At 49.4% G+C, this 22,887-nt stretch overlaps 1 protein-coding gene and 2 pseudogenes across 1 annotated transcript in view; all 3 read left to right on the top strand.

The window, feature by feature from the left end:
• The window catches only part of CNTN4 (contactin 4), a 741,173-nt gene that overhangs the window by 414,908 nt on the left and 303,378 nt on the right, over positions 1-22,887 (top strand). The gene's annotated exons all lie outside the window — the stretch shown is intronic.
• On the top strand, positions 10,229-10,347 carry LOC120582488 (uncharacterized; annotated as a pseudogene).
• Positions 16,455-16,573, top strand: LOC120582489 (uncharacterized; annotated as a pseudogene).

The following is a 22,887-nucleotide window of genomic DNA, read 5'->3' as shown; positions in this document are numbered from 1 at the left end:
CGACTGTGTCCCTGTGACTATGGTGGTTCCTCACCGTTGATAAGAGTGCGTGACCTTGGGGGTCTGACACACCCGGCCTGACCTTGTCCTTTACTTTACCGACCCCGAGAGTCAGTGTCCTCGCCTGCGAGGGTGACGGAGAACCGTGTGTGTCCACCTCCCGCAGCCCGGATGACTTGTCCGGTGCCGCACGTGCAGCTGGCAACGGGAGGCGTCCAGCAGATGCGCGTGTCTCGTCTCTAGTGTCCTGAGGTGCATGCTCAGTTTCCAGGACTCGGTGACATTTATTACGAAGCTCAGTGAACATGTACCAGGGGTCACTCTCATGGCCAGGCAGTGGATTCAAATAGTGGCCGAGCGTTTTGTGCAAGTAGCTTCGTCTCTCTGTGCCTGTGTTTCTTCCTTTGTAGATCTGGAATGATAAAGGGTGCCTGCGCCACAAACTCGTGGTCAGAATTAAAGGGGTCGCGCATGTTAAACCCTCGGAATGATTCCTGCACAGAACAAGCACTCAGTGCATGCCGACCGTGCTGTCATCTTGAAAGAATGTGCACACACACCAACTTTTTTATCACAACCTGTGACCCAGTGTGTCCGTTTGCTCCAGCTGCCAGAACGTAACAAAGCACTACACACCGGGAGGCTTAAACAGCAGAAGTCTGTTGTCTCACCGTTCTGGAGACTGAAAGCCCAAGGTCAAGGTGTCGGCAACTTGGCTTTCTCCCGCGGCCCCCTCCTTGGCTCACAAAGAGCTGCCTTCTCGCCGTGTCCTCATGGCTCATGCCTCGGTCCAGACGTCTCCTCCTGTGCAAGGACCTCAGCCTCGCAGTCCCAGGAATGGGGCCCACCCCAAGCGCCTCACTTTAATTCAGTCACCTCGTTAAAAAAGCCCCATCTCCACATCGGTCAGACACTGAGGGTGTCAGGGTTGAGGCTTTAGTCCTCTGATTTTGGGGGGACGTGATCCAGCCCACGGCGCCGAGGTCAGACTTCCCTCGCGTGTGGGGGCACCCCAAAGCTCTGCCTTCAGAATCCCCGGTACCCGTGGGGTCCCCGGTCCATCGGGCATCGAGAAGGTGTGTGTCACCTCTGTCTTATCTCCAGCCGCCCTCCACTGTCCGTGGCTACAGCCTTTCTGTCAAAGCCGCGGGTCCGTGTTCTCCCCCGTGACATTTCACCTGTGTCCCACTCATGGGGCAGAAAGGTCATCGCATGTCTGGGGCCCAGACGGAGTGCACACCTCAGCCGTGCCACCTACGAACGCACCTGCGCGTGCTCCACGCGTGGGCGTGTGGGAGTCGTGTACACACGGGCCAGGCCTTCCGCCCCGGGTGGAAGTTTTATTTTTTTACTGATCTGTAGAAGGGGACACGGGACGGGAAAAAGCAAAAACTTTGCAACTCGTGAAGCGCCCTGTGGGCGCCAGCCGGCTGCTTACTGAGGAGGTGGCATAAGGTGCCTCTTTACCAGCGCGGCTTCCCGTTCGCAATGGCCAATGGCTTTAATGTCACTCTAGGAAGGACGCGTGCTTCGTGGCGAGAGCGGCGAGTTTGCAGTTAGAGGTGGTTCTCCTAGATTTTAGGAAAACCGTCGTTGGCGGTCGATACCGTTCTGCTGTGTGCGGATTTTCCGTACAGATCTTCACCGGCCGCCGTGGAGTGTGTGTGACGATCCCAAGGCAAAGACGCCGAAGATTTTATTTTCTGCCAAAATGCCAGGCTACCTCGGGCCCCCCACATGTGTCATTTAGGTGTCAGTTACTCTGTCTGGGAGGCCCGTGTCCTGCGTGCGACTCTCAGACAACCTACCGGTACAGGGAAAACGTCGCCAGCTTCCTCGTCATTTCAGTTTGGGAGATGAGCAAACTTTTACAGGTAGGACAATAAGGGCCTGGAACTTCATGGGCTGGAGCGATCTCGAAAAAGACCTGGTTCGCCCGCAGCGCTGTTACGGGCCCTGACTTCAGAAGTGAGGACGTGGGAAGCTGTCGTCAGCAGGTGGCAACGGGCCACCAGCACAAAGTCAGCAGACTTCCCGGGGGTTCCGGTGCTGAGTCTTTGGTCGTTGGGGTGAGGATTCGGGAGAGGCCCCGAGGGCTGCGTGCCTGCTCGGCCCGTTCACACCCCATCCTCGTGATCCAGTCTCGGTGGCCCCTCGCAGTGACCGTGTGGGCAGAGAGGACAAAGCTGCTCTCGGCGTCCCCAATTCCTTTGTCCTCTGTGTCCTCTCTGTGTCCTCCTGGGTTTCTTTAAAGCCTTTGCTCCCTCTTCCTCTCTAAGAGGAAGTGGCTTCTTCTCCAAGGCAGCCCCGTAGGTCGCCAGCCTGTCGGTTCTGTCAGACTCGTGTGGAGCCACCCTTCTCGGTTTCCCGCAGGTCACCTCCCGTGGCATGTGTCCCCGTGCTAAGCCGTCGACCTGTCCCTGTGGTGGGCGGGGCTCTCACGCCCACCGGGGACGTCCAGAGCGAGGACAGGGAGAGGCCTCGTCCCGCTGCACGTTCGTTCCCAGGACACCCGCCGGGCGCGTGGCTGGACCGGGCACCGCGCGTGAGCCCAGAGGCCGTTCCTTTCCTCGGGGGTCTGCTCTTCTGGAGAATATGTGTGGGACAGGAAATGCGCGGGACAGTGATGCAGCCACAGCGGGACCTCCCGGAGGACGTGAGTCCCGTCTACACTCGGGGCCTTCAGCTTGGGCCGGCCGAGGCTGCAGCCGGGGACTTGCCCGGGGCTGTGACGCCAGGAAGCAGGTCCCTGGATGCCACGCCCCCGGCCAGTCGGCGACAGATCGGCCTGCAGACTGCATTTCTCATGCGCCAAGAAGGGCGCATCCCGAACGGCATGCTCGTCACCGCACTCCGCCCGGCATTTGTCACGAATCGCCTGTTCCGGAATGTTCTCTGCGGCGTGTAGTTTAGTCCTCCGAGCACCTGAGCTGCTGGAAGATCCTCGTCCTTTCGCGTTCGATGGCATTTCTGGCACCAGCTGGCACTTCCTATTTTCACGAACTCAGAGCCCAGTCATAGTAACCGCGGGCGATCATGCCATGGGACAGACACCATCTGGGGTCAAAATATGAATTGTGGCTATAAATTAATGAAGCTGCTTCTCTTACGTGGCTCGTAAATCAGGTCTCTGTACAGTTTCAAAGAGGAGTCTTCAAACTCAGCTGAGCTAAGACGTGTGACGGCTATTTTTTTTCTTAATTATAAATCACTCTACAAAAGTGAGGCCTTATTTTACTTGTATGAATTATTAAGTCTATTTCAACATACTGCTTTAAGACTCAATAACTACATGTTAAATTACCTTTGTAACCGCTAAATTAGTTTCATCAAACCTTGTTCCTTTGGTGGCGTCTTCCAGCCACTCAGTGGGTTGAGCTTTTCTCTACATCCATCTCTTGAGTTCATAGGAAATATCTTAAGAGAATTATCAAGGGAGGAATCTGAGGCTCAGAAACAACAACAACAACAAAATAAGTAATTTATCTAGGGCCACGGGGAGTAACTGATGGGCTAGGAAATAGAGTTCAGATTTCCTGATTGGCGGGCCGATTTATGGAGGTCTGATGGTCTCGGACTGAAATATTCATCCTCCTTCTTTCTCGCCAAAACCTCTGCCCTCGCCTGCATTAGTCCACACCACGCCGATGCCCCTTCGTCCCTGTGTCCCATCCGTGTCAGGGTTTGGACAGCAAGAACACGGTCTTCTTGCCTGTTTATTTCCGCAGGGTCCCGTCAGTGACTCGTTAACAACGATGCGTATACTGTGCACTAGACACATGCGAGTCTGATGGTCGCGAAGTTTGCTCCACCGTAAGGGCCACCTGACTGCTCTGTGCCAAATTTAGCTTGTGTTTTGATTGAGTGACTACAGAAGGTCAACTAACAAGCCATAAAACAAGAACTTGGGAAAGATGGGTACTTATGGACATGGGGAGCTTTGGGGTTGTTTGCTCTGTCTTCGTTTTGTTTAATTTTGCTTTGTTATGCTTGTTTAATAAAACTAACCAATAGTTAATCAGACGTAGGTTCGCTTATTTCCCACAGGCCTTGCTTTCCTTCCTGAAAGCAATTAATTGCTGAGCTTCCGTTCTGGGGACCAGTTTGGCTTCTCCTGCCGCCCGAAGCCGAGCTGTCGGGACTCAGAAGGGGTCTGGGGAGACCAGTGAGGAAAACTCTCGACTGCTTTGACTCTCCCTCTGTTGGTACTGCCGGCCTCTTCGTATCTTGCCGAGGCTGTCATCTAAGAAAGCCCCCTCAAAATTGGACACCCCTTAAAAGTATAGAGATTGCCAGGCCCTTGAAGGAAATTTTATCTTCGTCATTACTGTGCTACTCTCAAAATTGTGTTGTTCTCAATCGCGATGTTGAAATAGCCTAAAGTCTGGGGTGGAATTGTATGCTTAATGGTGCATATATCACTTCTCAATCAAACGTGCCACGAAACACAGTAGTTATACTGTTTTCAGGAGACACACGTTCGAAGATGGTATTTTAACAGTTACTTTGCTGTTGTCATGTCATGCATACGTCTCTTTCATTAAGTTTATTTTAAACCCCAAAGTTGGATTCGTCGATGGAACCCATGAAGCAAAACGTTGCGTTTGTGCAAATGGAAACTCGTGTGCGTGGATGGGGGCGAGTGTGTCGGGCGGGGCTGTTCTTCTGCCACCACTTTGGTTTTGTTTTCGGGGCCGGAGGGCCCTGCAAATCGGCAGATGTAAATCAGATTGTAAATAGCTAATTTCACACTGTGTTTACAACCCATTAGCAGGGGTCACGACGTGCGTGGTGGGTCGGGAATGACATGCACAATCCCCGTACTGAATAACGGAAGCTTGACGTCTGATTTCGAACGTAGCTGAATATGCTTCTTCAGCCTAATTTGGCAATAATTCCTACCGACTTTCATAAAGTCGATACCCATGGATTTTAGGGGTCTTTCTGATCATGTCTTATTCTGTACTTGTAGAAAGATTGAAATTTTGAATATTAATAAAATATATGCTTTAGAATCAGAAGACATACTCCATTTTCCATGTGCCTTTTAAAAATAATCTGTATCTCCTTTTTCCAGAAGACTTAATGAGACCAGCCCAAAGGAATGAGTTCTGAGAGGGAGCAAACATGACGTTTACTCTTCGTCAGAGTTTGTCGGTGATAAGCTTCCCTCCCTGCCTTGCCGTGTATTTGAAGAGCGGATCTTCCTTTTGGAAAGAAAAGGATTGTTTGAGGACCGTGTGGCAGCCGTATGATGTGCAGCCTCGTGTGTCCTTTCGCTTCCCCCTCGTCCCTGCTGACCCCAGTAAGTGTAGGCGGGCGACCGCGTGTAATTCTGTGAGAACTCACAGGAACCTGCGGTGCTTTCTGGAAGGTCTGGGTCCTCGGTTCGTAGCTTCTCCTTTCCCTCTACTGCTTGGAACCACTTTGTGCCCCAGACGTCGCTGGGGAGGGACTCGTCCCACCCGTATCTCACACGAGGCGTCCGTGCATCAGGGGGTGACATTTCACCCTAAAAGCCAGACGGCGTTAATTTTTCCCCCTAAATAATTATTTCTGATTGAGTTTTAGTCTGACCAAGGTGCAGAGTTACTTTCTCTCTAAGGAGGCACAACCTGTTGATGGTATAAATCCTGAGGTTTTAAGGAATTAGCAAGTCTGTTTTATTCTTCCTCCTTCCACATGAAACAGGATCTCAGTGAGGAGGTCCCATCGCCTTCCGCATCACAAACTGCAGGAGAGCTCAGGGACTAGACTGGGGACACGCGTGGCCGTGACAGCCCAGTCTGTCAGGCACGTGGGGGCCCCACCGCGTCACGCAGCATGTGCCCCACCACGTCGCCCAGCGTGTGCCCCACCGCGTCACGCAGCCTGTGCCCCACCACGTCGCCCAGCCTGTACCCCACCGCGTCGCCCAGCGTGTGTGCCAGACCTCCTCCTTCCACACGCAGTGGCACAACATCTCCCCAGTTCTGGGCGCCCTTCGCCCCTCTCAGCATGGATGGGCAGTGGGAGTTCCTCTCCGTTCTCACCGAAGTCAAATTAAGAGGCTTCATTGACATCTCACGTGCTGCAGCGCTACCTCAGATCCACACGGCCACCATGCTGTTTCTGCTTCCTGCTTCCAGTATCCAAGCACGTGCCCCTGCTCCCCATATCCCAGCTTCCTGTTCCCCATGTCCTAGCACCCACCTCCTAACCCCTGTGTTCTGGCATCTTCTCCCCGCTCCCCATATTCCAGCACCCGGACGGGTTGCTGCTGGACACACGTGGCATTTCTGTCTCACACACACACACACACACACACACACGCACGCACGCACACAAAGAGTCCCAGAACAGAAGCGAGGGCTGGCACGTTGCCAGAGCACCAGGGGAGCCACAGCGCTGAGGATGCTGAGCGGTAGGAAGTAGCTCAGCATGCCCTCTGACCCCGGCTCTTGGGTCTGTCTCACCTGGGTTGTCAACGTTCACATGCTGGTGGGACCATCACCTGCAGGAGGAGGTGGCCTGTTTGCCATAGCCCCAGAACTCAGATAAGTGGGGGACGCTGAAGTGACTTTCTCCGTCAGATCAGGGTTTCCCGACTCGAGATCCGAGGCATCTGCAAAGTAGAGTGGGCTTGTGGGATGCAGAAGAGGAGGGCATTTCATTGTCACGGAGATGTCAGGTTTGTGACAAGGATCATCTGAATTATCCGGCAACAGTGCCGAACGGCGAGGCGCAGGCATTATGGAATTGGAAAAGCAGTGAGCATGGAATAAGTACAATCGAAGTCGTAAAGAAGGGCAGGGTCCTCTCGCTTCACTTGACGGTAGTCGATGAGGATACACACCGTATCTCAGGACAGAAGAACCCAGTCAAAGTCCGAGACACCGAAGGCGAATTCAGATGGGTAAACAGGTAACCGAGAGATCGCCGTGTGTGGCCCGTGCAAAAAAGCGGTCTGATCCGATCCCGGATGCCACGGGAAGCATCGTGGGATCCCCCACGTGGCCCTGCCCCAGCAGCTGTAATCAGGGGTGTGTCCTCACGGCCGAGGACTGTCTGCCGCGCCCCTACGCTCTGTAAGTCACACGAAGACAGCAGCTCTGTCTCTTGGTTCTCCGTGTGAACCCCACACTCTAGTTCAGCAAATAGGAACGAAGCTAATGTTCATGGGACGAATTAATGAATGGGTACATTCTAACAGTTTCGATGCGACAACAAATTATGGAGCGTATGAGCCTCAAATGCGAGGTCCAATGCGTCAGGGTTGTGGATGTGTCTGCTATAAGAGCTTAGTCTGTAAAGACCTCTGTAGGTCCAGACGGACAGCAGCCTCCGGATCTCCCCGACGGGAATTCAGATGGCCTGCCCAGGCCTGGCCGGCCAGCTTCCTTTCGCAGGGGCAAGAAGGACTGCAGTTTCATGCCGGTGGTTTGCCTCACGGCTCGGGACAGTGGCTCATTGGGTGTTCTGGTCACATATTTTCCAATTCAAATGAGCAAGCTCCCTGAAAAATCTATACACGCCTCAAAATAATTTAAGATGACTATGGTGGCCGGATGTGATCTGGAACGGTTCACCTACTCCTACTTGGCAATAAAAATAAATTATATAATGGGACAGCCGATTGTTACAGCTTAGAAAACGATTGACAACCGAAACCAAATATATAGGTTAATGCCATGACCGGACGAGCATATTTTTCCCAATTCTGGGGCAGAAAGTGTCTGTAAACATTTCTGCATGTCGGAAAACAAGTGAAAATGACCTCCAGCTTTGAGGCACTTATTGAAAACCTATTTTAAATTGAATGCACAAGCCAAGATAATACAGGCTGTTTGATAAAAACCATTAGAGAAATCTATAGCACGAGGCTTTTTATTATGGGTTTATTACATCACTCTCTCCAGCGGGTAATGGGACTTGTAAATACACTCTCATGTAGGACCCTCCTTGCCGGCATTTTATTCATGCTGAAGTACGCACAGCAGACTTATTTGCCGTCAGGGTACATTGAATTTAAGATTAGTATTTATTTAGGTTATAAGGAGGTTTTGCTTTGTGACTCAAAGGTTGGATCAGCTGCATGAAAACAAGATGGGACAATAGGGAGCACAGGAAGTGAATTAGCTTTTTCTAAACGTGCGTTTCGTAGACCTGTGTATTTAGGTAGCGCGGGGCGCACAGGCGCGGCTTCCCTGGTAGGTGTCGTGTACCAGGTGTGGATGTTGGTGGCTCCGCTTTGGATGGAGAGAGACATTCAGAAGGTCACGTGCGAGTCAGTATTTTCCAATGCAGAGGGTGCCAGGGCGAAAAGGTATTTTCAGAAGGGCAACTTCTTAACCTGTTTTCGACCAGAGACTTTATTAATTTCGGATGGGGGGGGCGGCGTGAATAAATAAAACTCTCACTAGTCATCCAGCTATGTTATAGTTTATCTAAAACTGGCAAATGCCGTTAACCAATTATTCCAACTCATCCCAACACTTGAGTAGAGCTGATCAGGTACGACTGAGTGACTTGCCGTAGAAACGATGACGGTGCCAATAACGACACAAGGGTACGACCGACCGATCGCGTACTCGAGGCTCGGTCCTGTGCTAGGCGATCAGCACGATCTCATTTAATACTGGGATCACACCAGGCGCTCGTGAGGGGAGGTGCTTGTGACAGCCCCGGCTCCCTGTCTCAGAGGGAGCGAGTAAACCTCCGAGAAGCTAAGTGACTCGCCGGGGTCCCCACGGAGAAGTTCCAGTCGGGGCCGTCTGTTTCTGTCGCTGCTTTAGCTTCTCACGTCACACGAGAAAAGATCGCCCACCTCGTTGTCTTAGACTCCCGGAGCCGTGACTGTGTGTCTGTAGCGCCCTCGCTTTCTGAGAGACATCCCCAGTAACAGAACTTTTCATGTGACACTGACTCGTAATCTGAGGACCGAATGGTGTCACCCCCATTGTATCTGAGGGAGCTGGGGTTAAGAAAGGTGAGGCGACTTCCCCAGGGAAGGTCACGTCTTCTTAATTTTAAGCCTTTTTTAATAACAAGGCCCACACTTTCTCCAACAGAGCAGGTCCAAGTTTCTAGGATTTGAACCCAGGAATGGGCCAGCTGCAGGTCATGAATTTATGATTTTAAATAGCTGTTTGGTGTATTTAATTGTTATTATTATTACTGTTCCTATTATTTGCACACACACACACAGAGCCAATATTTCAGGTCTCATTAATTTTATTTGCTCTTAAAATCCAACGATAATAGAGAAAATGCCTCCATTCGAACATCACATACTTTGGGTCATTACTCTCGCAGAACCGAAGTCCACGTAAACCTTCTTGGTGACAGAGAGGAATGGAGAGTAAGTCTGCAGTGGCCCGCAGGCATCCTCTGCCACCGACGGCCCTGCAGTGATTAGTGAATTGCGCCATCTTTTACATTAATGTTCAAGTTCCTCCTTAATTAGCATTATCTGCCTTTTCACTCGCTTGGCTTGGCTTCCTAAATGTAAGATGGTCAGTCTGAGACCAAGGGTACATCTCGTTCTTTCTTTGTTATCCTTTAAGACTTCTCAGAATATTCGGTGTAGATTTGACATGCCCAAGTGTTTACTTGATCGTTTTCCTTTGACGTGGTGATGTTTTGAAGTCATCCTCCCTGTACATAATCTTCTCGAGAGACATTGTATAAAACATGGCAACATGTGAATTTCTGAACATGGTGCTTCTGTTCCGATGCATAGACCTGAACAGCTTCATTTTCTTGGCTCTGCCTCGTACACGAAATCCTATTTGCGTCTGGCTTTTATCGGCTTTTAAAATAGTGTGACAATTTGATGCACAGTCACTGGGCTTTCGCAAATCTACTTCCTCGTGGCCAGAGAAATTTGCATTTCTTCCCAAGCTACTCTACCCTAGCAATAACTTCAGTTCAGCCGAAAGCACCCAGCATTAATGATTTTTCAAGGTCTAACGATGGTGTATAAACCATAACAAAATGACAGCACCATACTAGAAACATTTTTAAAAAGAAATAAACTGAGAAGCCTACAAGGGCTTATTTGAGAAAGATGTACTAATATCAGGGGGTCGGGTCCAGCCCGTTACCTCAAACAAGTGTTTCACGTATGAGGAGATAGAGCAGCGAAGTATGTAAACAGCGCGTGCCCGCCTTAAGTAGGCGGGACGTCTCGCTTTGAATAAATCCGCTTCCCGCAAGCCAGCCCACTGCTTTTATAAGTCCAAGGCCCGTCTACGGCCACGCCACCCTGAATGTGCCCGACCCCGTCTGATCCCAGAAGCTAAGCAGGGTCGGGCCTGGTTAGTACTCGGATAGGAGACCACCTAGGAAGACCAGGTGCTGTAGGCGTTTAAAAGAAAAATTCCAGGTCTGTATTGTCCGTTAGACAAGTTCTGTGTTTGGTCTCCTTCTGCCGTCAGTCGGCGTGGGCCCAGGCAGTTAAAACCGTAGTCTCTAGCCAGTCAGGAAGGTGGATTTAAAACCCGTCTTTGGAAATTCCCAGGTCAGATTGCAGTGACATCGAGGGGTCTTCTTTCGGGGATGACACCTGGCCATCTGTCCCTACTCGTGAGGATGATCTGGACTTGATTCCCCCTTCGTCATCTTCTGAGGGGAAACACAGGAGCAAGTCTGGCCCGAGGACAGGCCCGGGGCTGGAGCTAAACAGCTCTGAGGCCCAGTGTGTCAGCGCAGGACCAGGCCTCAGAGGCCATTTGACCCCACCCTGGGCTCTGCAAAGACAAGGGTGCTGAAGCCTGCCGTGGCCAGGTGACTTGCCTGAGGCCACCGCAAGGCGGTCCCCCTCGAGTGCACTTCCTGCTAGCAATGACAGGAAGCAGCATGTGCTGACCACCTACCTAGGCCAGACGCCGGTCCCAGCTCCCTGCGCGTTTCGGTGTTTATAGCTGGGGGAGCCGAAGTCGGAGGCCAGGTCAATAAGTTCCCGCTTCCATACAGATTCCCAAGCTATTTCCCTTCAGCCAAGCCCGTCGCATCTGGCTGCTTCTCAGCCAGCCCGACACAGCAGAGGGGATACGCTAAGTGCCACATGACTTATCCGCAGAACTCTAGTGTTTGATCAGACTGTGTCTCCGTGGCAGGGGAGTACCCCAAAGCCAGGAGACCCCGAGGGCCGCTGGCGCGAGCCCTCCAGAAACTCATCAGCCCCCGAATATTTAAGCTGACTGTCTGATTTATGCATCCAGGACTGAATTAAACATTTCAGAGTTTCTGTGCAAGGCTCTGCAATATTGATAGCCGTCAAGGTCAGCTTTCCCCAAAACATGCTCTGTGCATCATCTGCCTCTCGAGATGTTCTTTGAGGAAAAAAAGAAAAAAACCAAAAACCTGTGATCAAACAATTTTGGGGGGTGGGAAACGATCATCTCGATGCCGCTCGGTAGTCTGCGGACGTTTTGAAAATGCCTGCGATGAAGGGACATGTGTTCTGTTTAACGCAGCATTTCCCGCATGCAAGTAAACACGGAGCCCCCGCCACTGCCCCCAGCCCTTTCTGTGAAAAAAAATCCTGCAGCACAGACGTGGAAAGATGTCCGAGGGGCCCTTCAACCTCTCGGTGAACACTCACCGCGGGCGCGGGCGCGGGGTGGCCGCCCACCGCGGGGCGCAGAGGCCACGGCCCCTTCCCGATGCTGCGGGGCGTCCCCACCAGGGAGGGACGCGCGCTCGCCAAGCGGAGCCGCCCTGTGCCGCGGACGGAGGCGCGTGGACGGGCGCCGGGGGCCCCGCGTGCACCTGCCCGCTGGCCTGGGGCGCCCCTGCCGTCTCAGAGCCGGTCCCCCAAGAATCCCGCTCTCGCGCCCGTAAGATTCAGGGGAGGCGCGTGGCGGGAACAGCGGGGACCCGGGCTCACACGCGGCCCGGGACTTTCCCGGCGTCTGTGGCTGTGGCGGGGAGAGTGAACGGAGGGGAAGGGTCGCCGTCCAGCGGCCTTTATGGTCCAAACCTGGACGCGCCGCCACCCCCACCCGTGGGCCGGCGGGAGCTCATCGCCGTGGCTGCACCTCAGTGCAGGGAGGTGTGGTCCAGCTCGGGGTCCGGGAAGAAAGAGGACAGGGTTCGGGGGCGCTGCCGAGTGGGCTCGACCCAAACGAACTGCAGTGAGGCCGGAGGAGACGAGGAAGGGACATTCGAGGCAGAAAGAATAAACTATCCCGCGACACAAAGGGAGGGCGGTTGGTGGCGGCCTCGACCAGCCAGCAAAGCGCTGCCGTCGCCGGAGCGGTGGGAGGCGGGAATAAACCGCGGCGGACCGTGCGGGCTTCTCCCGTTGCGCTCAGGAGCTGGGTTTTATTTCTTCGGTGACGGTGCGTTATTTAAGAATCTAAAACGTATTGCAATAGAATCCAAAAAAAAAGAGTTAAGAGGTTAGAGCTGAGGAACAGGGTTAAATACTGAGCTGACCAGTAATGGAGGGCATGGAGTGTGGACGGATTCAAGAAACACCCACAGGTAAAATACACGTGCCTGCGGGACCCTCCGAACGCGAAGATGAGGAGGACAGGCCGTGGCCGGCTACGTTCGCCGGCTACTGGTCTGATTTATGAAGAATCAGAGAGGATTTGGGGGGACGATAATATGTGGGAGGAGCCCATCTGAGTCGGGGTGCACGAAGGAGGTCTCCAGAGGATCTCTCGAAGCACGGGGCACGGATGCAATCTCCGAGAGAAGAATACATGACAAAGGCATGCAGAGCACAGGCGACGAGCCTGCCAGCCAGGCTTTCACGGAGCGGGAGGAGGGGACTTTGTCTCGAGGAGACTGAAACGGCAAGAGAGAGACCGAAAGACGGAGGGTCGTGAAAAGGAAGGCGGTGAGGAGGGACGAGATGCTGCCATTCGCGACGTCGTGGATGGACCGCGAGGTCATCACGCGAAGAGAAATAAACCAGACGGAAAAAGCTGAAAATCCCATGACATCGCTCATCTGTGGGATATACACCTAAAAGCAACAAATGAACAGGACAAACAAACAGAGCCTCATGGACATGGACAATGGACTGGTGGTTACCAGAGGGCGGGGGGTGGAGGTAAGGCGGGTGAAGGGGTCAAAAATATGACAGAAAGAAATCTAACTATGGGAGGCGAACACACAGTGTAAACGTATTTATGCCTGACTGTTAAAGTGTACAGATGAAACTTACTGGATTTCGTTAACCAGTGTGGCCATAAAATAATCAATAAATAAATTTTAAAAAATAAAAAATAAAAAGGGAGGGCGGAGGCCGCCCGAAACGCCTGCCGGCCGAGGAGCAGGTGACGGACTGCGCTGTGTCTGTCGGGATGGCGCTCAGCAGCAGACAGGGGGACCGCGCCGGCACGGGGGCCACGTGACGAGCCTGGAAAGCGGGGTGCCCGCGAGGAGAACCCCGCCAGAAAAGCCGCACGTCGGGTGGTCCCATGTGTGTGAAGTGTCCCAAACAGGCAAATCTACAGACACGCGAAGTATTCAGTTGTTCTCCAGGGTGGGAGGTGGGTGGGGACACTGAGTGACAGAAGGAAACGCGTAGAGACAGCTGATGGACTCTCGCGGGAACCACGAAGATATTCTAAGAGCGATCGTAGCGATGGCCGCACAGCCGTGAGTTTCAGGTTTAAAATAGGTGAATTGTATGGTGTATGAATTATAGCTCCATAAAGCTGTCGTTTCCATAAAAAATAGTGTGGGGGAGACCAGCAAAGTCTTGGGTAAAGTAAATATCGTACGTCTCCTAAGCAAACTTCTAGAGGTAAAATTACATGATTTCTTAGTAGATCATGTATTATTTTTTTTGGCCAGAAACACATTTAAATTTCAGCGTGGAAAAACACACGTATTTTATTTGTAATCGGGCACATTGTCAAGGCACTGAGATCACTACCTGTGTTTTTTCCTTAAATAAGTCTGGGTTTTCTGTACTTTAGCGTGGAGACTGATGATAACTAGATTGGGGAAGAGCCATTTATGATAAAAGACTTCTCATATCAAAATCATCTTGGAAAATGGCACAGTTAGCTATCACACCTAGCCTGTTGTCCAGTTAGATCTTCGGAACCACACCGTCAGCAATGTCTGGGACCCGGGGTGAACCCCACCCAGCTTATCAGAGGAAGACATTCGTCATTTTACACTCAAAGTCTCATCCGAGGTAGTCTCCATGTTTTCCCTGAAAGGCACAAATATCGCAGTGATGCATTATTTAGTAACCAGCTTGCTTCGCAGAGGTCAGGCCCATCCGATCCAAAACATGATGCTTAGCATGCAATAACACGGGCAGATTTGTTGTTTCAAAGTGATAGGACGCGATGAACGGAACTCACATTCTCTGGAAGAAAGATGCCTCCTTTCCTCAGCATTTGGTTGGTAAGTGGGCTTGGCGTCATTAATATTTAATCGCCTTTTTAATCTGTGTGTCAGTTTTTACTGCAGCCTGCTTCTGGGGGGGTTTTCCTTTGAAATACCAATAACACCCATTCTTCGCTCGAACATCAAAACAAAGGCACTCTCGGGGGGACAGCTCGTTGTAGTTCATCTCTAGGGACATAATTATTTTGTGTTTATCCAGAGTTCCTCAAGGGGCTGATGATGTAGGACACCCTTCTGCAGGCCTTTAGATTTCAGAAGAAGAATCCGATCTGTGAGCGTTGCAGATATTAATTCGGATGGCGTCGCGTGATTCCTGCAAACCGCAGCTTCCCCACCAAGCTGTGTGCAGTGTCTGCGTTTTTATTAGCAGAGCCCTCGGGTCTTTGAAGCCGTGTCGGTTGATGTTTTTCAAGTCGCTTCCTTGAGCGTTAGTAGTTTAGGGATTAAGGAGCGGAATATCTTTTTCTGTTGATGTGTTTTAGACATTTAAATTCATTTTCAAACTCATAATAGAATAAATCAGAATAGGGAATAGAATAATGCACAACCCTCTTTGAATTTTCAGCATGATCATATATAGCAATAAAGCCGCAAATAGGAAGTCAGAGTCAGTATCTCTGGAGACCGACGCTGAGAAATGGAGCTGGGCATCTCGGCAGCAAGCTCGAGGCTCCTCCACGCAACGCGGTAATTTTTGTGTCCTGGTCCCTTGGGCGAAGCCGGGGGAAGAAATGAAAGTCTTGGTTTGTCTTTCCAATGAGAGTCCTAACACAGTGAGCCTCCACATGGGCAGGTGACCGGCCCCTGCCATCTCGGGTGAGAACGTGAGGGCAGGCGCGGTGGTGGAGATGTACGTGACCCTCTTATTCAGCCCCAGTGGGCAAAGTGGAGTAATGTCCCACATTCTTCTCTAGCTCGACCCCGAGCACTTGAAGGGGAAAAGATGGAGTCTGGAGGATGCACTCCTGTGCACAGCCGAACATTGAAACGCCGCCCTGTGCTTACACGGGTGACAAGAGACCCCTGTAATGGATGCCGCCTGTGCCTGTCCATAAAGGTCAGGTGTGGCAGCGCTTTGATTCTTCAAAGATTTTATCTCCCTCCTTAGGGAAGTTATCCCTTTAAACAGATGGACTTTGAAATCAGAATGTAGCCTGAGAGTAGGAATGAGCAGAGGTAACAGATAACGTTCAGTGCCCTTAAGGTACCTGTCTGTCTCGCCCTGTGACCTGGGCTGGTGACGCGCCATAGCTGACAGCAGGACACGTTCACAGGAGTTTATTTCCTTACTTACTTCTGGGAAGAGGAATGATGATTCATCTTGTTATCCAGGCCAATTAAGGCTCTCCTTCCTTAGATTTCTCAGTTTCCTTTACTAGCTGTTTTGGGTATTAGAAAACCAGCTCCGTGTCCTTGGGGTTTTAATTTACGTGCAGTGTCTTGTTTTTGTAGAATGGCTTAAGTCTTCATCGCCATTGTTTATGATTCTAAAAATACATCGTTATAAGTAAGATTTTTAAACCGATATTAAGGAAAGGTACATCAAAAAATAAACCCGTTTTCTTTTCTAGATCATAAGGCAGTAAGTGGACCTTTTTTGTTCATTATCGTTTTTTTTTTTCCAAAGTTTGTCATTGGTGATTTATTTTCTTTTGTTATCATTTGGGAATAAAGGAGTAAAATTTATCACAAGGAATAAAAATTTAAAAATATATAGCTTTCCTCTGCTCAGAATATCCTGAATTAGTTTTGTAATATTTCAGTTCATTAACTAATTCAGTAATAGTCGTAAGACATTTCCTGTGACCCAGCCAGCCACCGTGTTGGGTCACACCAATGAGTGAGACCTGGTCCTTGCCCTGTAGAAACTGTCATTCTCATTGAGAAAGACTTCAGCGGGTAACGCCAGCATCTGATGACCGCGGTAATAGACAAGCAAAGTCAATATGCAGAGTTACTGGTTTCCAGGGTACTTTTGTGCTTCTCTTGTGGTGAATATGATACTGTCGTTCAAAGATTTTTTGTATGTGTCTGTGAACACATTTTAGTGGATAATGGTAGAATATTTTAATTACAAATGCACGATCTGAGTCTACGGCCATGCCACCCTGAACAAGCCAGATCCCATCTGATCTCGGAAGCTAAGCAGGGTCGGGCCTGCTTAGTACTTGGGAGGGAGACCACCTAGGAAGACCAGGTGCTATAGCTGTAAAAAATAAGGGATTGTAAGCTGACAAGGTCTTTGCAATCTGTGAGGTCAACCAAGGGTTGCCTCGCCTAAAAAATTAAAGAATGAAAAAACAAATGCATGATCCATAGTCAGACAACCTGGGTTGACATGCCGGCTTCAGGGACTGGGTGACACCAGGAAGGTGTGTAACCTGGGCAAGTGTCAGTCCAGAGGCAGCAAAACGGAGCCCTCTCAGGTACTCGTGTACGCGATTTCCATTTCTGCTGCCGCGTCACACCCAGCCCTGAGACGCTGTGCCCCCTCAGCGGGACCAACTAGACCATCCTGCTGAGACAGATTGCAAACCTTTACCGTGAACCGCCCCATCCAGGTGTGCACACTCCTCTGCCACTCCAAAGCCACTCCTCCAGGTGGCTTTGCTGCCCGTGCCGTCAGGAGTGGACTGCGCTTCCCTATCCCGTCCACCTGGGCTGGACCCGTGTGACCTGCTCTGACCGGGAGAATGCAGCGGCGGTGACACTTCTGAGTTAAGAGGCCTTGCAGCTTCCACTGTGGTCCTCTTGAAACGTTGTCTTGTGACCGCCATGAAAGGAAGCCGGTCTCGCCTACTGGGTGGGGCGGGGGGCGGGTGGCGTGTGGACGAGAACGGAGGCGGCTTGACCAACCGCTGGACACTTGTGTGAAGCCATCTCAGGCCTTCCAGCCCAGCTAATGCTCCCGGGGCATGCAGCCACGTCAGCGAGCCCAGGTGAAGGAGTCGTGAGGAATAATATATCATCACGGTTTTAATCACTCAATTTAATCACTAGTTCATTACACAGCAATAGATAACGGAGGTGCTCACCCATATTCTGCATGCACGTCATAATAGAAAAATGCCCTTGAAAAACCTCATGTTGCAAGTCTGAGTTCCTCATCACATCTTAAGAAGAGGCCCGCCCTGGCCCAGCGCTCTGCCTTGCCACCTGCCGTCCTCTCTAACTCATCTCGCTCTAGCCGCTGTCCTGGAGGATGCCGCGCCTGTCAGACTCTGGGACCTTTGTTCTTGGTCTTTCCTCGTCCCTGATCCTCTTCCGTGAGTCTCGCAGAGGTCACACAGCTGGGTAACTAGCTGCTCCTTACGCAGACAAAGTCCCCAAGACTTAAACTCACCGGGTTCAACTCTAGGGTTCCATTTCCAAATAAGACACTGGATTATGTGATTGCCCGAATGCTATTTTTCTATTATTAGCCCATCTTTCTTCCTCCCTCCAAAGTGATGATCACGTCTTACTTGTGTTTGGATCCCAAGTAACCGACACCCAGTAAACAGAACTGAAGATGTTACCTGTGTATTTGGGGGAACTCGGGGACAGCGTCATGGAGAAATCTCATTGAGGGTGGACCTGGAGGAATGGATGAGCAAGAATTGGCCAGGCAGGAAATTTCTAAGGACGGGAAACTTACATACAAAATTCGATAATGTAGTTTTCAAAGCTTATCGCATCTGGAAGAAAATATTTTAGAGAGGAAACCAACACTTTTGGAAACTTGAGAAACATATAAAAAGATTTAAAAAAAGAGAGAAAAGTTGATTAGAGAGCTGATCTTCCAGAGAAACCTTAGCTGGACAATGTTCTTAAATAGCATATGGCGTTTGTCCTTAATTAAAATGTGTTCGTGTGGCCAGTGGGTATAAGTAGACTTTTCGGTCACTTGCAGATAAACTCTTCCGAGTCTGTGACATGCCGGGTGTTTATTTCTGTCTCAGGAACGCCCTGCCATCCAATAACTAAATCCAGTCTCAGGTGATAACTGCTCAGGGATTAACACACCGGATTCAGCAGAGAGGTTTAAATACCTCTTGGCTGAACAGAAATTGTGTGAGCGAAAAAGTCATAACCTCCTGCACCTTTAATACCAGTCTGGTGATATTAGTTATATATTTATACCTTACAATGAGTTTATCTTAAGAGCTTTAGGATGCCTCGGAAGAAATACTGCCTCTATGAAGAATGGGCCAACCATCATCAAACAGCATGGTTCATTGTGGGTTTTTGTTTTAAGCATTTTAAACAGTTGACTTTAAATTCCCAGCAGACGGTGGTGACAGCAGGCTGGCACTCTAGTCAATGAGAAATCAAAGCGAACTTTTAAAATAGCTGATTCGTAAACTTGGAACAAAAAGGGGGGAAAAAAAAACAGGTTTCCTACAATGCATCTTATTATGTGCAAATCAAAAAAATTGACAAACTGTAGAATTTGCAAAGAAACACGAGAATGTGCATTTTACATTATGGAAATGTAAAGCATTTAATCATTCTGTTAGCAGAGAACTTGAATATTAGCTGTCACCAGACCTCTTTAGTATGTAACAACTTAAGACGTGCAGACCAATGCGTTTTTCTTCCAAAAAGCTTACCAGAGGTGTATTCTAAAAGATTGTGTTTTTTTTTCTATTAATGATTTAAACTGGAAAAAAATAAATAAATAAAAGGAGGAGTACTTGTTCTCTTAATGGCCCACTCCACAATATGGGGGTGATTATCTTGCTACACTCACTCCTACCATAGGGACTATTATTTTAATACAGTTTGTGAAAAGAAAGGATTCTTTTTTATTAATCGTTAAAGTATTTTCTATAGATTTTTGAGTACTTCAAAGTCTAGAATTCCTTGATTTTGTATAGAAATTCCTATTCAACCCTGCTTTTAAAAAAATCTTATTTATTCTTGATCATGTTTATACTTACCGCGTCCTTAAAAATACTGATTATAACTTCTCTTTTTGATGGAAATTTTACCGATCGTTCCACTTTATCTTACAGGGTAGCTGCTTAATGAAAACTAAAGATCATCGGCGTCGCCTTCTTCCCGTTAGTTTTCTTTTCCGTTTGTCTGTCTGTCTTATCTATGTGCTACGCTGGTGGCAGTCGTGGCTGAGGTCACGGAGGAGGAGGGGAGGGGACATATATTTGCAGTAAATGACAAGAACAGTGAGAAACAGTCATCGCACAGAGACCGTGTGTGCAAATAACCTTTCTGTTTTATGGGCTGTGCCGTGTCTTCCGTTATCCAAGATTCCCTAGGCCATTTTGCATGGTCGGTTTATCGGCATAAAATGGAACAGCCCAAGATAGAACTCAGCCCCTTCAAATGTCAAGCGCGTAAGACAGCCAGGAAACCTCATCACACGCCAGGAGCCACCGAAGAGCTGCTCAGGAAGCAGGCCCATGCTAAGATGTTGGGACTGTATGGCCTTTTCATGCCTTAGATGGGATCGCTTCCCAGCCAACCGGTTTACTTTCTTAGTTGGGTGATCAAGCGGGTAAATGTGCAACTGTCATTTTAGCTGCGAAGGTACCATTCGACATCCAACCGAAAAAGAGCCCATGTGTTTTGTTGACATGTCCTCTATATCTGTTGTGAATCTCTGAATCATCGAATACCCTGAAAATTAAAATAAGCTCGCTCTGGGGCTTGCCAACATCTTTCTTCAATGAGGGACTTAGTCCCCCGTCTTAATCAGCCATTTTCATCCTATCCGCCTTCCTCAGTATCTATCACATGTTCCTTAATTAAGAATTATTCTTAATTACAAAGTTTATGTGTCATTTTATTTTAGAGGTAATTAATTAAATTTAACGCTAATCATTGGGGATATTGCCTTTTCTGCACACACACAGAGTTGCTTAATTATTGGAATACCTTCAGTCCCCGCCCGAGAGGAACACAGCGTATCGATTTGCTTTGTGTCTGGCACGTGGCGGCTTATACTGAAGAGGTTAGAGATTCAGCCTGTCGAACAGGCAAAGAAGTAGGGAGCATTTTTTCCTCAGTTGATGAAGGACGGTGAATGAATGCACTCTGGTCATTTGCTGCATTATGTAGTGTCTCTGAGAGAGAAGAAACCGTGATGGTTATGGACGGATTTCGATCCTAAAAAGAATGGCCAGAGCAAAGCCAGCCTGTGGGTCTTTGGACACTTGTTAGAAAGGATTTGCCAGTTTTTGTGTGTGGCGGATGATGCTGAGGTCACCCCGCCCGGGTCACCTGGTCGGAGGGAAAAGCCATCTAGTGAGCACACTGGGGACACGCATTAGATCTTGGTTCCTTCTCCCCGTCCTGTCCCCCCCACCACAGCCTCGCATCCTTCCTCCAGTATCATTCCCTCCGAGAAACCTTCCACAACCAAATTACCTACCTTTCCTTGACATCACTCATCCTTAGTATAATTTCGATGTATCTGGTTGATTCTTCGGTGTCTGCCTCACCCAACAAATGAAGTGTGTTCCAGGGCAGAGATCATTTCTAAGTTTGCTTATCGTGTATTTGTCATTCGTTTAACTAGCAACTGACACCGAGTAGACACCGAAGAAAAATTTTAATGAATGAATGAATAAAGTATCAAATATTTTTCTAGAAACTGCAAGTTATTTGACCTTTATTAAAGTAGTAAGTGTTCATCGTGTTTGATGCCGCTGTATTTTTCGGTCCTCAGGGCCAGGGATGGATGAGTGAAAGCTAATCCTGCCTTCAAATATTTATAAGACAGTAGAGGAGAAACTCAGTGAAGTGTCGTATAAGCCGGACAGACCGTAACAGCTACGGTAGAAGAGAGAAACACCTGTCCGTGCAAACGCATAGACTGCGAATCTTCCAGATGGGCAAGGCTTAAAAATGCAGAGATCGCTCGAAATCTGCCTTGAAGGGGGTTTCGGATAAATGGAGAATTAGGGGAAGGTGATCTGGGAGGAGGGAAGGAGAGGAGCAGGGGTCAGATGTGTAATGAACACGATGATGTTGATTGTCGGAGGTCAGGAAACCTCTGGGCACTGGGTCCTGGCCAAAATCCAGGGAGAGAGGCGTCTGCTGGCAGCTGGCAGGGCTGCCCAAGGGGGCGCTTCTGAGAAAGGGATTGGGCAAAACATCTAGAAGCCTCAGTGTTCCCTCGTCTAGAATCCATTTAATGGCCAGAGAGGTGCGCAGTTCTTTATGTTCAGAAGTTTTGTTTTGTTTTGTTTTGTTTTGTTTTTAATCACAGTGTAATTAACAAATATCATCGATAGCCTAAACAAATAATTATAGGCCAATGATTAAATAAATTATGGAATTTCTGTAGACTAAAGATACGCATCCATTAAAAACCCATGTTTTTAAAGGATGTTTAATGACACAGGAAGATGCTTGGACTGCAATATGTATAGAATATAATGAAAATCCGAATGTATAAGTGGACACCAGTTTTATAAACGCGAAACTACACGCGGGGGAGGAAACACCGGCAAAACGCTAATTCGTCAGCATGAATCGCCTTTGGGCGGCGTGTTTACAAAGGTGTCGTATTGCCTTCTGTATGTCTCTTGATTTCCAGAGTTTCTACAGCTGATATATTACTTTCATATCAAGGAAAACAGATACGTCTGAAATTGTATTTGCTGCAAAGGAGGCAGGATATGATGTCCGATGGCTGAAGTACGAAATGTACCGAGAAGGTTTTTAGAAAATGAAGTTCGAGTTTTAAAGGTTTATTCAGACCCTGACGTGGGCAGAGCCTTATGTTCCGTGTTCAGGGTGCTGGGAGAAAGATGCAGAACGGTCTAGCAAGGGAGGAGGTCACCGTCCCCTAGAGAGGCGAGACACACCCGGACGAGAAACAGGGGCAGGTGGCCGTCCTGGCCGTTCCTGGGGGCGGGATGTGCTAACGTGCCCAAAGCGGGGTGTACTGTACCTTCCGGCCTGGAAGTTCGGGGTACTGACTGGCTCATTCAATGATTCCGTACAAGGTCAAACGCTTCCATCCTCCCCGAGCTGCGTCCCAGTGAGCCATGCGTGGGCTCACCCCCGGCTGTGTGAGATCAAGGGGCTCTGCCCCCACCCGCCATGGCAGCAGAGTCGGATGGTGGGTGACCCCGAGGATGACAGAGAAGGTGGGGAGGAGGGTCAAGAGGTCGCAGACCTCATATGACTAGGGACCCCGAAATAAGTAGATGCCACTCATTGGATTTTCTGCCTCAGTTACGTGTCTTTCCAAAGGGCCCCGCACTAGACATCTGAGAGTCTGGTTGTTCCTTCTCCCGTCCATGAAGGGTATTAATCACACACTGTACATGTGTACATACGTGTTCTGTATGTGTGTACATGTATATGTATATATAATTTTTTTTTCTTACAAATTATTACTCTGTTTCTATGACAGGTGGTTGAATGGCCAGTGTGTGTGTGTGTGTGTGTGTGTGTGTGTGTGTGTGTGTGTCCCCCTTCAGGAATCACTCAGTATCTGTGGCAGGTGATTAGATATAAACACACTGAAATGACATTGGCAATTTCGTTCTTTGTTGCCATCAATTTGTT

The sequence above is a fragment of the Pteropus medius genome, unplaced genomic scaffold (genome assembly GCF_902729225.1).
Source record: "Pteropus medius unplaced genomic scaffold, Ma_sr-lr_union100, whole genome shotgun sequence".
Classification (NCBI taxonomy): Eukaryota; Metazoa; Chordata; class Mammalia; order Chiroptera; family Pteropodidae; genus Pteropus; species Pteropus medius.
This window is presented reverse-complemented; position numbering and strand designations above follow the sequence as displayed.